This window comes from Primulina tabacum, chromosome 10 (genome assembly GCF_025594145.1).
Source record: "Primulina tabacum isolate GXHZ01 chromosome 10, ASM2559414v2, whole genome shotgun sequence".
NCBI classification, from domain to species: Eukaryota; Viridiplantae; Streptophyta; class Magnoliopsida; order Lamiales; family Gesneriaceae; genus Primulina; species Primulina tabacum.
In genome coordinates, this window is record NC_134559.1 from 40,244,470 (window position 1) to 40,254,045 (window position 9,576).

A 9,576-nucleotide genomic window follows, 5' to 3' on the forward strand; every position below is an offset into this window, starting at 1 on the left:
TAAACGGGCAACCGAACGAGACTCGTTACTTCTCAATGATATGGTGAGATTTTAGCCGAATTCCTTATCTAAAACCCTCTAATTTGCGATTTTCCGCTTCTGTTAAGCTTTCGTTTCCTCGAGAAAAAATGTTTAGGAAGTTCGAAATTCGATTCACGTTCCATTTTATCGTATCCCAGGCATAATAATAGCTTTACATTCGCTATTTTCTTCTTCTTATTTTTTTTTCTATTTTCTGGGAACATTTAGTGATTTTTGTTGTCGTGAGCCGGTTCTGTGCGGAAAGGTATGACGCAGATTACTCCCGAGACGGATAACTAATTAAAAACAGAACGCTTAACTTCATGGTTCTGATTGGGCGAGAGCAGTGCCGCCTGTTGTCTATCGCCGCCCGCTACACACGTACTCGAGGGATATAAGAATAAACATCCCACTCAATGTCGCGTGCTATCATACCAGCACTAATGCACCGGATCCCATCAGAACTCCGAAGTTAAGCATGCTTGGGAGAGAGCAATACTAGGATGGGTGACCCCCTTGGAAGTTCTCGTGTTGCACCCATTTTCGTGTTTTCTACTTTTGATTACTTGTTGACAGACGATTTTCGGCTCAAATCATCTGAATCTAGATCGTGACCTGATAAGACATGAGAAATCAACGTAGCTCGGGCATTGTCGGATTTGGACAAAATTGTAGGCTAATTAGATAGTAAACGGCAAACGACCGAGACTCTTTACTACGCAATGAGCTGACGAGATTTTAGCCGAATTCCTTCTCTAAAAACCTCTAATTTGCGATTTACTGCTTCTGTTAAGCTTCCGTTTCCTTGGAAATCCGCTTAGGAAGTTCTAAATTCGATTCCGGTTACATTTTATCGTATCTCAAGCATAATAATAGCTTTACATTCGCTATTTAGTCTTCTAATTTTTTTCTATTTTGTGGGAACATTTATCGATTTTTTTTGTCGTGAGCCGGTTCTGTGCGGAAGGGTATGACACAGATTACTCCGGAGACGGTTAACTCATTAAAAAACAATTATTTCGACTGTTTTATCCATAATTTACGTAAACGGTCGCGACACGAGGTCTTCCCAGGGAGGTCACCCATCCTACCTCTGCCATCGCGCCAGAACGCTTAACTTCATAGTTATGATTGGGCGAGAGCAGTGCCGCGTGTTGTCAATCGCCGCCCGCTCCACACGTACTAGAGGGATATAAGAATAAACATCCCACTCAATGTCTGGTGCTATTAACCAGCACTATTGCACTGGATCCCATCATAACTCCGAAGTTAAGCGTGCTTAGGAGAGAGCAGTACTAGGATGGGTGACCCCCTGGGAAGTCCTTGTGTTATACCCCATTTCGTGTTTTTCTATTTTTGATTACTTGTTGACGGACGATTTTCTGCTCAAATAATCTGAATCTCGATCGGGACCAAATAAGACATGTGAAATCAGCGTAGCTCGGGTACTGCCTGATTTGGATAAAATTGTAGGCTAATTTTATTGTAAACGGGCAAACGGACGAGACTCATTACTCCGCAAAGTGCTCGCGAGATTTTAGCTAAATTTCTTCTCTAAGACCCTCTAATTTGCTATTTACCGCTTCTGTTAATGTTCCGTTTCCTCGAGAAATCCGTTTAGGAAGTTCGAAATTCGATTCCGGATCCATTTTATCGTATCCCAGGAATAATAATAGCTTTACATTCTTGGAAGTCCTCGTGTTGCACCCCTTTTCGTGTTTTTCTATTTTTGATTACTTGTTGACAGATGATTTTCGGCTCAAATCATCTGAATCTCGATCGGGACCAGATAAGACATGTGAAATGAAAGTAGCTCGGGCACTGCCGGATTTGGACAAAATTGTAGGCTAATTTGATTGTAAACGGGCAAACGGACGAGACTCATTCTACGCAATGAGCTGACGAGATTTTAGCCGAATTTCTTCTCTAAGACCCTCTAATTTGCGATTTACCGCTTCTGTTAAGCTTTCGTTTCCTCGAGAAATCTGCTTAGGAAGTTCGAAATTCGATTCCGGTTCCATTTTATCGTATCCCAGGCATAATAACAGCTTTACATTCGTTATTTCCTTCTTCTTATTTTTTTTCTATTTTCTGGGAACATTTATCGATTTTTGTTGTCGTGAGCCGGTTCTGTGCGGAAGGGTATGACGCAGATTACTCCGGAGACGGTTAACTCATTAAAAACAATTATTTCGACTGTTTTATCCATAATTTACATAAACGGTCGCGACACGAGGTCTTCCCAGGGAGGTCACCCATCCTAGCTCTGCCATCGCGCCAGAACGCTTAACTTCATGGTTATGATTGGGCGAGAGGAGTGCCGCGTGTTGTCCATCGCCGCCCGCTCCACACGTACTCGAGGGATATAAGAATAAACATCCCACTCAATGTCGGGTGCGATCATACCAGCACTAATACACCGGATCCCATCAGAACTCCGAAGTAAAGCGTGCTTGGGCGAGAGCAGTACTAGGATGGGTGACCCCCTGGGAAGTCCTCGTGTTGCACCCCTTTTCGTGTTTTTTCTATTTTTGATTACTTGTTGACAGACGATTTTCGGCTCAAGTCATCTGAATCTCGATCGGGACTAGATAAGACATGTGAAATGAAAGTAGCTCGGGCACTGCCGGATTTGGACAAAATTGTAGGCTAATTTGATTGTAAACGGGCAAACGGACGAGACTCATTACTACGCAATGAGCTGACGAGATTTTAGCCGAATTCTTTCTCTAAGACACTCTAATTTGCGATTTTCCGCTTCTGTTAGGCTTCTGTTTACTCGAGAAATCCATTTAGAAAGTTCGAAATTCGATTCCGGTTCCATTTTATCGTATCCCAGGCATAATAATAGCTTTACATTTGCTACTTTCTTCTTCTAATTTTTTTTTCTATTTTTTGGGAACATTTATCGATTTTTGTTGTCGTGAGCCGGTTCTTTGCGGAAGGGTATGACGCAGATTACTCCGGAGACGGTTAACTCATTAAAAACAATTATTTCGACTGTTTTATCCATAATTTACATAAACGGTCGCGACACGATGTCTTCCCAGGGAGGTCACTCATCCTAGCTCTGCCATCGCGCCAGAACGCTTAACTTCATGGTTATGATTGGGCGAGAGCAGTGCCGCGTGTTGTCCATCGCCGCCCGCTCCACACGTACTCGAGGGATATAAGAATTAACATCCCACTCAATGTCGGGTGCGATCATACCAGCACTAATGCACCGGATCCCATCAGAACTCCGAAGTTAAGAATGCTTGGGCGAGAGCAGTACTAGGATGGGTGACCCCCTGGGAAGTCCTCGTGTTGCACCCCTTTTCGTGTTTTTCTATTTCTGATTACTTGTTGACAGACGAGTTTCGGCTCAAATCATCTGAATCTCGATCGGGACCAGATAAGACTTGTGAAATGAAAGTAGCTCGGGCACTGCCGGATTTGGACAAAATTCTAGGCTAATTTGATTGTAAACGGGCAAACGGACGAGACTCATTACTACGCAATGAGCTGACGAGATTTTAGCCGAATTCCTTCTCTAAGACCCTCTAATTTGCGATTTACCGCTTCTGTTAAGCTATCGTTTTCTCGAGAAATCCTCTTAGGAAGTTCGAAATTCGATTCCGTTTCCATTTTATCGTATCCTAAGAATAATAATAGCTTTACATTCGTTATTTCCTTCTTCTTATTTTTTTTTCTATTTTCTGGGAACATTTATCGATTTTTGTTGTCGTGAGCCGGTTCTGTGCGGAAGGGTATGACGCAGATTACACCGGAGACGGTTAACTCATTAAAAACAATTATTTCGACTGTTTTATCCATAATTTACGTAAACGGTCGCGACACGAGGTCTTCCCAGGGAGGTCACCCATTCTACCTCTGCCATCGCGCCAGAACGCTTAACTTCATGGTTATGATTGGGCGAGAGCAGTGGCGCGTGTTTTCCATCGCCGCCCGCTCCACACGTACTCGAGGGATATAAGAATAAACATCCCACTCAATGTCGGGTGCGATCATACCAGCACTAATGCACCGGATCCCATCAGAACTCCGAAGTTAAGCGTGCTTGGGCGAAAGCGCAGTACTAGGATGGGTGACCCCCTGGGAAGTCCTCGTGTTGCACCCCTTTTCGTGTTTTTCTATTTTTTATTATTTGTTGACAGACGATTTTCGGCTCAATTCATCTGAATCTCGATCGGGACCAGATAAGACATGTTAAATGAAAGTAGCTCGGGCACTGCCGGATTTGGACAAAATTGTAGTCTAATTTGATTGTAAACAGGCAAACGGACGAGACTCATTACTACGCAATGAGCTGACGAGATTTTAGCCGAATTCCTTCTCTAAGACCCTCTAATTTGCGATTTACCGCTTCTGTTAAGCTTTCGTTTCCTCGAGAAATCCGCTTAGGAAGTTCGAAATTCGATTCTGGTTCCATTTTATCGTATCCCAAGAATAATAATAGCTTTACATTCGTTATTTCCTTCTTTCTTATTTTTTTTTTCTATTTTCTGGGAACATTTATCGATTTTTGTTGTCGTGAGCCGGTTCTGTGCGGAAGGTATGACGCAGATTACACCGGAGACGGTTAACTCATTAAAAACAGTTATTTCGATGTTTTATCCATAATTTACGTAAACGGTGCGACACGAGGTCTTCCAAGGGTGGTCACCCATCCTAGCTCTGCCATCGCGCCAGAACGCTTAACTTCATGGTTATGATTGGCCGAGAGCTGTGCCGCGTGTTGTCCATCGCCGCCCGCTCCACACGTACTCGAGGGATATAAGAATAAACATCCCACTCAATGTCGGGTGCGATCATACCAGCACTAATGCACCGGATCCCATCAGAACTCCGAAGTTAAGCGTGCTGGGCGAAAGCGCAGTACTAGGATGGGTGACCCCCTGGGAAGTCCTCGTGTTGCACCCCTTTTCGTGTTTTTCTATTTTTTTATTATTTGTTGACAGACGATTTTCGGCTCAATTCATCTGAATCTCGATCGGGACCAGATAAGACATGTTAAATGAAGATAGCTCGGGCACTGCCGGATTTGGACAAAATTGTAGTCTAATTTGATTGTAAACAGGCAAACGGACGAGACTCATTACTACGCAATGAGCTGACGAGATTTTAGCCGAATTCCTTCTCTAAGACCCTCTAATTTGCGATTTACCGCTTCTGTTAAGCTTTCGTTTCCTCGAGAAATCCGCTTAGGAAGTTCGAAATTCGATTCTGGTTCCATTTTATCGTATCCCAAGAATAATAATAGCTTTACATTCGTTATTTCCTTCTTTCTTATTTTTTTTTTCTATTTTCTGGGAACATTTATCGATTTTTGTTGTCGTGAGCCGGTTCTGTGCGGAAGGGTATGACGCAGATTACACCGGAGACGGTTAACTCATTAAAAACAGTTATTTCGATTTTTTTATCCATAATTTACGTAAACGGTGGCGAAACGAGGTCTTCCAAGGGTGGTCACCCATCCTAGCTCTGCCATCGCGCCAGAACGCTTAACTTCATGGTTATGATTGGCCGAGAGCTGTGCCGCGTGTTGTCCATCGCCGCCCGCTCCAAACGTACTCGAGGGATAAAAGAATAAACATCCCACTTAATGTCTGGTGCGATCATACCAGCACTAATGCACCGGATCCCATCAGAACTCCGAAGTTAAGCGTGCTTGGGCGAAAGCGCAGTACTAGGATGGGTGACCCCCTGGGAAGTCCTCGTGTTGCACCCCTTTTCGTGTTTTTCTATTTTTATTATTTGTTGACAGACGATTTTCGGCTCAATTCATCTGAATCTCGATCGGGACCAGATAAGACATGTTAAATGAAAGTAGCTCGGGCACTGCCGGATTTGGACAAAATTGTAGTCTAATTTGATTGTAAACAGGCAAACGGACGAGACTCATTACTACGCAATGAGCTGACGAGATTTTAGCCGAATTCCTTCTCTAAGACCCTCTAATTTGCGATTTACCGCTTCTGTTAAGCTTTCGTTTCCTCGAGAAATCCGCTTAGGAAGTTCGAAATTCGATTCTGGTTCCCTTTTATCGTATCCCAAGACTAATAATAGCTTTACATTCGTTATTCCTTCTTTCTATTTTTTTTTCTATTTTCTGGCAAATTTATCGATTTTTGTTGCTCGTGAGCCGGTTCTGTGGGAAGGGTATGACGCAGATACACCGGAGACGGTAACTCATTTAAAAACAGTTATTTTCGATTGTTTTATCCATAATTTACGTAAACGGTGGCGACACGAGGTCTTCACAAGGGTGGTCACCATCTAGCTCTGCCATCGCGCAGAACGCTTAACTCATGGTGAGATTGGCGAGAAGCTGTGCGCGTGTTGTCCACGCCGCACGCTCCAAAAGTACTCGAGGGATAAAGAATAAACATCCCACTTAATGTCTGGTGCTGATAATACCAGCACTAATGCACCGGATCCCATCAGAACCTTCGAAGTTAAGCGTGCTTGGGCGAAGAGAGCAATACTAGGATGGGTGACCCCCTGGAAGTCCTCGTGTTGCACCCTTTCGTGTTTTTCTATTTCTGATTACTTGTTGACAAGCGAGTTTTCGGTCAAATCATCTGAATCTCGATCGGGACCAGATAAGACATGTTGAAATGAAAGTAGCTCGGGCACTGCCGGATTTGGACAAATTGTAGGCTATTGATTGTAAACCGGGCAACGGACGAGACTCATTACTACGCGAATGAGCTGGCGAGATTTTAGCTGAATTCCTTCCTTTAAGACCTTCTAATTTGCGATTTACCGCTTCTGTTAAGCTTCGTTCCTCGAGAAATACGCTTAGGAGTTCGAAATTCGATTCCGGTTCCATTTTATCGTATCCCAGCATAACAATCTGCTTTACATCGTTATTTCTTCTTTCTCTTTTTTCTTCCTATTTTCGGGGCAACATTTTTCGATTTTTGTTGTCGTGAGCCGGTTCTGAGCGGAAGAGTATGACGCAGATTATCCCGGAGACGGTTAACTCATGAAAAACACTTTATTTCGACTGTTTTATCCATAATTTACGTAAACGGTCGCGACACGAGGTCTTCCCAGGGAGGTCACCCATCCTAGCTCTGCCATCGCGCCAGAACGCTTAACTTCATGGTTATGATTGGGCGAGAGCAGTGCCGCGTGTTGTCCATCGCCGCCCGCTCCACACGTACTCGAGGGATAAGAAAAACATCCCACTCAATGTCGGGTGCGATCATACCAGCACTAATGCACCGGATCCCATCAGAACTCCGAAGTTAAGCGTGCTTGGGCGAGGCAGTAGAGGATGGGTGACCCCTGGGAAGTCCTCGTGTTGCACCCTTTTCGTGTTTTTCTATTTTTGATTACTTGTTGACAGACGATTTTCGGCTCAAATCATCTGAATCTCGATCGGGACCAGATAAGACATGTGAAATGAAAGTAGCTCGGGCACTGCCGGATTTGGACAAAATTGTAGGCTAATTTGATTGTAAACGGGCAAACGGACGAGACTCATTACTACGCAATGAGCTGACGAGATTTTAGCCGAATTCCTTCTCTAAGACCCTCTAATTTGCGATTACCGCTTCTGTTAAGCTTTCGTTTCCTCGAGAAATCCGCTTAGGAAGTTCGAAATTCGATTCCGGTTCCATTTTATCGTATCCCAGGCATAATAATAGCTTTACATTCGTTATTTCCTTCTTCTTATTTTTTTTCTATTTTCTGGGAACATTTATCGATTTTTGTTGTCGTGAGCCGGTTCTGTGCGGAAGGGTATGACGCAGATTACTCCGGAGACGGTTAACTTATTAAAAACAAATATTTCGACTTTTATCCATAATTTACGTAAACGGTCGCGACACGAGGTCTTCCCAGGGAGGTCACCCATCCTAGCTCTGCCATCGCGCCAGAACGCTTAACTTCATGGTTATGATTGGGCGAGAGCAGTGCCGCGTGTTGTCCATCGCCGCCCGCTCCACACGTACTCGAGGGATATAAGAATAAACATCCCACTCAATGTCGGGTGCGATCATACCAGCACTAATGCACCGGATCCCATCAGAACTCCGAAGTTAAGCGTGCTTGGGCGAGAGCAGTACTAGGATGGGTGACCCCTGGGAAGTCCTCGTGTTGCACCCTTTTCGTGTTTTTCTATTTTGATTACTTGTTGACAGACGATTTTCGGCTCAAATCATCTGAATCTCGATCGGGACCAGATAAGACATGTGAAATGAAAGTAGCTCGGGCACTGCCGGATTTGGACAAAATTGTAGGCTAATTTGATTGTAAACGGGCAAACGGACGAGACTCATTACTACGCAATGAGCTGACGAGATTTTAGCCGAATTCCTTCTCTAAGACCCTCTAATTTGCGATTTACCGCTTCTGTTAAGCTTTCGTTTCCTCGAGAAATCCGCTTAGGAAGTTCGAAATTCGATTCCGGTTCCATTTTATCGTATCCAGATAATAATAGCTTTACATTCGTTACTTCTTCTTATTTTTTTTCTATTTTCTGGGAACATTTATCGATTTTTGTTGTCGTGAGCCGGTTCTGTGCGGAAGGGTATGACGCAGATTACTCCGGAGACGGTTAACTCATTAAAAACAATTATTTCGACTGTTTTATCCATAATTTACGTAAACGGTCGCGACACGAGGTCTTCCCAGGGAGGTCACCCATCCTACCTCTGCCATCGCGCCAGAACGCTTAACTTCATGGTTATGATTGGGCGAGAGCAGTGCCGCGTGTTGTCCATCGCCGCCCGCTCCACACGTACTCGAGGGATATAAGAATAAACATCCCACTCAATGTCGGTGCGATCATACCAGCACTAATGCACCGGATCCCATCAGAACTCCGAAGTTAAGCGTGCTTGGGCGAGAGCAGTACTAGGATGGGTGACCCCCTGGGAAGTCCTCGTGTTGCACCTTTTTCGTGTTTTTCTATTTTGATTACTTGTTGACAGACGATTTTCGGCTCAAATCATCTGAATCTCGATCGGGACCAGATAAGACATGTGAAATGAAAGTAGCTCGGGCACTGCCGGATTTGGACAAAATTGTAGGCTAATTTGATTGTAAACGGGCAAACGGACGAGACTCATTACTACGCAATGAGCTGACGAGATTTTAGCCGAATTCCTTCTCTAAGACCCTCTAATTTGCGATTTACCGCTTCTGTAAGCTTTCGTTTCCTCGAGAAATCCGCTTAGGAAGTTCGAAATTCGATTCGGTTCCATTTTATCGTATCCCAGGCAAATAATAGCTTTACATTCGTTATTTCCTCTTCTTATTTTTTTTCTATTTTCTGGGAACATTTATCGATTTTTGTTGTCGTGAGCCGGTTCTGTGCGGAAGGTATGACGCAGATTACTCCGAGACGGTTAACTCTAAAAAACAATTATTTCGAATGTTTTATCCATAATTTACGTAAACGATCGCGACACGAGGTCTCCCAGGAGGTCACCCATCCTACTCTGCCATCGCGCCAGAAACGCACTTCATGGTTATGATTGGGCGAGAGCAGTGCCGCTGTTGTCCATCGCCGCCGCTCCACACGTACTCGGGGATATAAGA

The 9,576-nt window shown here is 44.1% G+C and overlaps 9 non-coding genes and 2 pseudogenes across 9 annotated transcripts; all 11 read left to right on the forward strand.

Moving 5' to 3' along the window:
* Positions 1-442: 442 nt before the first annotated feature.
* Positions 443-561, forward strand: LOC142509329 (5S ribosomal RNA). The gene has a single exon (XR_012807508.1). It is a non-coding gene; the product is annotated as a 5S ribosomal RNA (ribosomal RNA).
* Positions 562-1,240: 679 nt separating this feature from the next.
* LOC142512768 (5S ribosomal RNA) lies at positions 1,241-1,358 on the forward strand (annotated as a pseudogene).
* Positions 1,359-2,413: 1,055 nt separating this feature from the next.
* Positions 2,414-2,532, forward strand: LOC142507760 (5S ribosomal RNA). Its single transcript, XR_012806007.1, has one exon. It is a non-coding gene; the product is annotated as a 5S ribosomal RNA (ribosomal RNA).
* Positions 2,533-3,217: 685 nt separating this feature from the next.
* Positions 3,218-3,336, forward strand: LOC142508236 (5S ribosomal RNA). The gene has a single exon (XR_012806460.1). It is a non-coding gene; the product is annotated as a 5S ribosomal RNA (ribosomal RNA).
* A 684-nt stretch (positions 3,337-4,020) lies between these two features.
* On the forward strand, positions 4,021-4,141 carry LOC142514453 (5S ribosomal RNA). Its single transcript, XR_012810345.1, has one exon. It is a non-coding gene; the product is annotated as a 5S ribosomal RNA (ribosomal RNA).
* A 683-nt stretch (positions 4,142-4,824) lies between these two features.
* On the forward strand, positions 4,825-4,944 carry LOC142506321 (5S ribosomal RNA). The gene has a single exon (XR_012804616.1). It is a non-coding gene; the product is annotated as a 5S ribosomal RNA (ribosomal RNA).
* A 687-nt stretch (positions 4,945-5,631) lies between these two features.
* Positions 5,632-5,752, forward strand: LOC142515510 (5S ribosomal RNA). The gene has a single exon (XR_012811354.1). It is a non-coding gene; the product is annotated as a 5S ribosomal RNA (ribosomal RNA).
* A 674-nt stretch (positions 5,753-6,426) lies between these two features.
* Positions 6,427-6,549, forward strand: LOC142512578 (5S ribosomal RNA; annotated as a pseudogene).
* Positions 6,550-7,226: 677 nt separating this feature from the next.
* On the forward strand, positions 7,227-7,342 carry LOC142507950 (5S ribosomal RNA). Its single transcript, XR_012806185.1, has one exon. It is a non-coding gene; the product is annotated as a 5S ribosomal RNA (ribosomal RNA).
* A 679-nt stretch (positions 7,343-8,021) lies between these two features.
* Positions 8,022-8,139, forward strand: LOC142511403 (5S ribosomal RNA). Its single transcript, XR_012808739.1, has one exon. It is a non-coding gene; the product is annotated as a 5S ribosomal RNA (ribosomal RNA).
* Positions 8,140-8,812: 673 nt separating this feature from the next.
* On the forward strand, positions 8,813-8,931 carry LOC142509446 (5S ribosomal RNA). Its single transcript, XR_012807620.1, has one exon. It is a non-coding gene; the product is annotated as a 5S ribosomal RNA (ribosomal RNA).
* The last annotated feature ends 645 nt before the right edge of the window (positions 8,932-9,576 follow it).